This window comes from Toxotes jaculatrix, chromosome 20 (assembly GCF_017976425.1).
Source record: "Toxotes jaculatrix isolate fToxJac2 chromosome 20, fToxJac2.pri, whole genome shotgun sequence".
NCBI classification, from domain to species: Eukaryota; Metazoa; Chordata; class Actinopteri; family Toxotidae; genus Toxotes; species Toxotes jaculatrix.
This window is the reverse complement of record NC_054413.1, coordinates 20687726-20693811: the sequence shown is the minus strand read 5'-3', so window position 1 is coordinate 20693811 and position 6086 is coordinate 20687726.

Genomic DNA, 6086 nt, shown 5'->3' with positions numbered 1-6086 from the left:
GTAAACAAGTGAGAAATTGTTGATGATGAGGTCCGTGGCTGCCGAGGGACCGTTCCTCCGACAGAGCGAAGAATTAAGCAGTGGGAAGCTGCATTGTCCCGTTGCACAGTGTCACTGAGTGCACGTCCAGGAGGGAGGCGTCTGCTGAAAGCTGAAATGAGTCAAGCTGAGAGACTCGCTGTGTAAGATCTCTGTTTCTGACCCGTCCTGGTAATTATTCTTGATACAAGGATTAATGTGTAATTCAAGGTGTAGGTCTGGATGACTCTTGTTATTAACTTTGCTACAGTGGGGAAACCTTTCAGGATTATTTCAATTCAAAAGTGATTACATTTTCAAAAGTGATTACTTTTGACCCAGCAGCTGAATGCAAACTGTGCCGGTAGGTTTGCTCACCACATTGATTTTCTTGCCAATATTGAGGGTAGAGCTCCCGAGACGTATCACCCTGCTGTAAATCTTATTAGAGATGGAAGCTGATGGAAGCTCCTTCCCTGCACCACGCTGAGAAAAGCACAAGGTTAAAAGAGGAGACGAGTTTGACTGAAGTTGAAAAGATGTGGTCTTCAACTTGCTTCTGCCATAAGACAGATCATCGATACCTGAACATACTGACCGTAAACAAGTATGACACCGTGTTCAACAACATTTACTTAGCAAACATCGGTGCTGTGGGTCTAATTATGGCTGAGTGAGCCTCACAGTCTGACTGCAGCAATGACGCAGGTCATGACGACAGTCTAATGTTATTTTACTGTTAATCTGCTTCTGCTCTCTTCAGGCTTCTCCAGACACATGTTTTGACTCTAATTATAAACAGACGTCCATCGGTCCATCACAGGACTCGTGCAAAGACAGATACCTTCTCACCGACAGCGTGGCCAGTTCAGGCTTCTCTTTCCTTCAGAGAAACGCTCCAAACTTCTGCTCACAAATGGAGGACTTTGTTGCTATGAGGCATCAGCACTAGCCACTGAAACCTGGCAAAGAAATATTCACATATTAATTCATGCATGTAATCGAACTTAGCCAGAATGACTAAAAAGGCCATTCATCCAGCTACAGGACATTTTCTCTGTTAGCTGTCTGGCTATGAGCTGTAGCCTCTGTTGCATGCTGGGTAGTTGGCAGAAGAATGTGCAACCATATTTAATAATGAATGGGGGGTTGTGTGCGTCCTATGCTGAAGCTGTGCATGTGACAGCGATCGACACACCGAGAACTATCAACAAACCGCACTGATCTTTCCAGCCTCCTTTAGCTGATTGTTTTGGTTGTAAGGGTCTGAGCTGTCTCCAGCAAAATGCCAGATTAACCTGCTGAGAAACAGACACTGCTGGGTGAAGCAGAGGAGCATCAAGCAGCTTCTCGAGCAGGTGGAGAGCACAGTTATTTGTCAAGTGGCCAGAAAAAAACGACTGCAAATGAATGCTAATGCTAACGCTCCGCGTCTGCTCGGCGTGTTTGCAAACACATCAGCTGTAAAAACTTTACAGGCCTCTGATACGTGGCAGCTCCTCTCTGCTGCTGCTGTAAAACCCACTCACTGTACATGTGTTTGAGCTCTACACACTCTTTTAATAACTGTACGTCTGAGCCTGTGTTGTAACTACAATCTGCAAACAACCCAAGGACAGGGTGCAAAATGTGATACACCCCACACACACACACACATGCACACACGCACACACCAACTGCTGAGTCAGGTCCCTGTTGGGTGTTAGCTAATGATACCAGCTCATGGTAGATGGATAGCCAGGCGGCGTCTCACTTCGGAGGCGAAGGCCAGCTTGGCCGCATTAAAAGCACAACAGCGTCACCATAGCACTCTTTGGCATGCTGCACGGCCTCCGTGCGTTAGTCACACAGAGTCACCCGGGGAATACTTTCTACCTCTACTGATCACCGGCCTGCACCTACTGGCCCTGAGAAATCAACATCCAGGATTTATAGATTTAGCTTAGATTGGCTGTCCCACATTTGTACCCCCATAAATACTTTTACAGCTTTGCTAATGCCACTGTTGGGAATAAACAAGGTTACGGCGGACAAGATGAGGCTGAGATTTAGTTGGCAACTCGGACAGCACAGGGCAGAGCAATGAGAAAGGAGGTGTAATGTCAGAAAAGGGAGGCAGCGGCTCGCACTGGGGATGAGCACTTTATAGGAAAGCAGGGTGTACTTTTACATACCCATCCAGTCTTTACAGGGCTGAGCAATAACTGACAAAGATCTGGTGCTCTCACCATATCCACTGCATAACGTGAGAAGAGAGCTGTCTCCTCGGAAAAAGCTTAAACATCAAGAGCTCAGATGGGAGAAGTGGATTTGTCTATCGCTCCATATGCACCGAATCAATTCCATCCATAAGGCTCCAAAGATAAACAGGCTCAATATGCAATTAAGATGAATAAATAAAGGTCTTGGCTTCGATGAAACTGATGACCTTGGTCACATTTCTTATCAAAGACATTATAGATAAATTATTCAAGCACATTACTTCACTTGAGTTTTAAATGCTACTCACTCGGACAACTTCATGAAACTTGCAGGGTTTAAAAGCATGAAATATGCATGGTCAAGCCATCACTCTCTTCATAATGAATAAGCTTACCTTAGAATTGACACATTTGCTCTCGGAAAGACTTGTAAGACTGACAACCACACAAACTCTCTGGAGTTGACTAAGCACTGTGTGTCCTCCACTATTTGCTCCTGCAGCGTCAGCAGAAGCTCACGCTCAGGTTGTTCCAGACAGGAAGAGGATTCAGAGAGGGGATTCAGAGATTATTGTTTCAGAAACAATAATAAACTGCATCAATAACTACAATTAACAAAACACCAACAAGTGTGTCATCAGGCCCCTGAGGCAGCCGCAAAGCACCATGGGACATTTCTTACATTAGGTTAAAGTGTCAGTCACCTCAGATGAACTGTACCAGTGAGTCTGGTCAGTCCGGTTCTGATGACCTTTAACCGACACACTGACGACATGCAGCGAACACAGTCCCGCCTCTCAGCGAGCTCTGTGAGTCTGTAGGAACCCTCCACCCTCAGGAAGAGTATTCATCATTTAACGGTGCACGTTTACAACAGCTTTGTGTTTATTGATGTCCGTGTGCAGCTTGGAGGCCTCACAGGGTCGAGAGGATTTAAAGCATTTCTCTCCGCCTCCGCTGAGCTGAATGTGACATCTACACTGACTGTGGTCCAGTTTTAAACGAGACCTCCGTGATGAACTTTTCTTTGATGAGAACTAGATGAGAAGCTTGATTCACCTCTCACTTCTAAATATGAAGCTACAGCCAGCAGCCCGTCAGCTTAGCCCAGAGTAACGAGAGACTGGAGACGGAGGGAGAGAGCCTGGCTCTGTCAGGGTTAGAGTTTATGATCTCTCCCTCAGAGAAAGGCCTTCAGCTGCAGCTCGGGTTCGTCCCTGCTGTTCTTCTGCCTTTTCTTATATTCAGAGACGTGAAACAGTGACAGCAACTTTCTCTGAACCGGAGCCAAGAAAGTCCAAGTCCGGAGACAGTTATTCTGAGACACCATCTAAATACAGTTAATGTGGACATTCTCTGTCCACTCAGTCTTTTAGTCTTTGGGGACAGACATGTTCAGAGGAGGAGGAGAGCTTCCTTTACAGTCCCATCGACTGCTACGTCTCAGGAACTCTGAGCTAAAATGGTTGAATATACAGTGGACATGCAGGACACCTCCCTGAGACATGATCCTCTTCTGATATGTAGCAGGTTAGTTTGACCTTGATGTTTCAGTGGTGATAAAACGATGAAGGATGGAAGCTTTCTACAGCCCTGATGCTTTTAATGGTCTCTTTCAAATTCAAATTGATTCATATCTGACAAACGAAGCCCATTAAGCTGCATGTTAAAACAGGGATTAAGAAAATCACATCCATTAGTCTCTTGTTTGTGTTTTTGGCTCAAACATGGAGGAACTGAAATCAACCTTTCGCTTCAGATCTTCTGTTTGAGCCAAATTACAAACAAATGTGCACAAAAAACATTTTTGATAAACAACATGAATTTGTCTGAGGTGAAATTAAACCTCATTAAGCCTTTTTAAAAACACAGGGTTCATCCTCAGTGGCATCTATTAAAAACAAACATGAATCAGACATTTTTTTACACCAGCTTCATAAATTTTACATCAGAGTCCAACATCCAGTAAAAAAGCAATTACACACTAATTTGGTTTGAGCCACCAGAATCTGAACATCACAGCCAGCAACCAATGTTAAAGCTCAGTGGGACACAACATTAATGTTACTACATTTAATAAAGTGCGGAGCAGCACGACTGGTTAAAAGAGTTTTTAACTTTTAATTTGACTGTTGAACCCGAACCTCCACCCTGAGCAGGTGGCAAACCGAAGCTTTGCCATCAGCAGACGGAGCCACAGTGTCTGCAGCGGCCGGGGACCAGGCTGACTGACTGACTGTGATTTACACCGGCGTGTGGAAGAATTCAAATTCAGCGTCAGTAAAAACAGAGGGTCTCATTGTACCAGGCCAAATAAAACCTTGAGAATACTGCACAGAAGCCCACAGGCAAATTCAGACATAGTGGTGTTGTGATTGGAGGTGTCTGAGGATACCTGATGGCCTGAGGCACGTTGACGTTTCCTTGAATTTTACTGGAAATTTTTTTAAGTTTTAATAAGATTAAGAGGAAACGTTGCATTAAATTTGTACAAGTAACGCAGCTCAAAGGCAGAAATGAATGCTGATTCGTACAGAGTGGCCACAGCCTGCAGCACTTAAACTCCAACGCTACGTACACGTACCCACAAATCCACAGGCTCCATGCAGCAAACAGACTACACATCTGATTGGACCCAAAATAAGAAACATATTACCATGATTTGACTTCTGGGTAGCTGCAGTATTACACAGAGATGGAGCCTGTGCAGAGGAACGGCAGAACATACATCTTTATCTGTGTCCACTTACAAAAGGTTATCTTTCATATTGCTCAAATGTTACCTGATAAATGTCCTGGTAACTCTCAATATTTCCACTGCAGGTGGCACATTTGTCATCGTTGAGATGGCGGGCAGAGTAGGGCACAGATGGGAACTCCTCCCTCACACTGGCGTTGACGTATGAGCTGCGGGTCGAAGCAGACGAGCACATGTGATTAATAACTCAGTGCAGCTGGAACTTAACCAGAGAGAGGCTGAACTCATGACCAGGGCCGGGACTTAATGAACTACGTTACACAAAAATAAAATCAGGAGGGTTTCAGTGGATTTTACACATTGCCTGAAATGAGTGTTCCTGTAAAGCTTCACAGTCAACCAGTGGATCAGAGCTGCTTGTAAACAGCTTGGTAAAAGGTTAATGATGAGGTTTATGATATGAAAACACACAGCGGCACAGCTTTGGTCCTTAAACCACAGTTAAACGACGCTCAGATCATTGTTTCCCCTCTGGAGGACGCTGAGGTCAATCACATCCCATTAAACTGCCACTGTTGCATGTGCAGATTATAGACCTGTCAGATCAGCTGGTAGCTACATCATCACCAGGTTAGAGGGCGGATGTGATGAGGCAGGATCATGTGACTCATCGTGTTCAGCGTCTGTATTTCTGACTCAGGGCTGGTAGGTGACGGCAGTGTGAGGAAACATTCAGGACAATGTAAAACAGTTGGTGGCTTAATTAAATCAGTTACAGTTTTTTTTACAGTGCAACATGGTTTCTTCAAAATTAAACGTGTCTTTGAACTTTGAAATAGCCTGCGGTGTCGCGGCTGCTGTCTGACAGTAGCATCAGTCACACACCGTTTTCTGAACAGGGTCCAAAATGCAGCAGTTTCATTAGGAGTCTTTACACCCACAGGATCCCTCAGCTGAAAAGTCTCTGAAATTTGAATGGAATTTGGTTCAAAAAACAGGGATGTGGTTCAGAAACAGTCGGAGGCATAATGAGATGATTCGTTTGTGAAATTTGGAGCTTTAAACTGTCAAAATGTTCTAAAAGCCTCTTCACCTTTGTTCTCGCACAGCTTAAAATTCCACTCCACCAATCGGACATTTAAAAAACATTTCTTTGAAGCAAAGTGTCA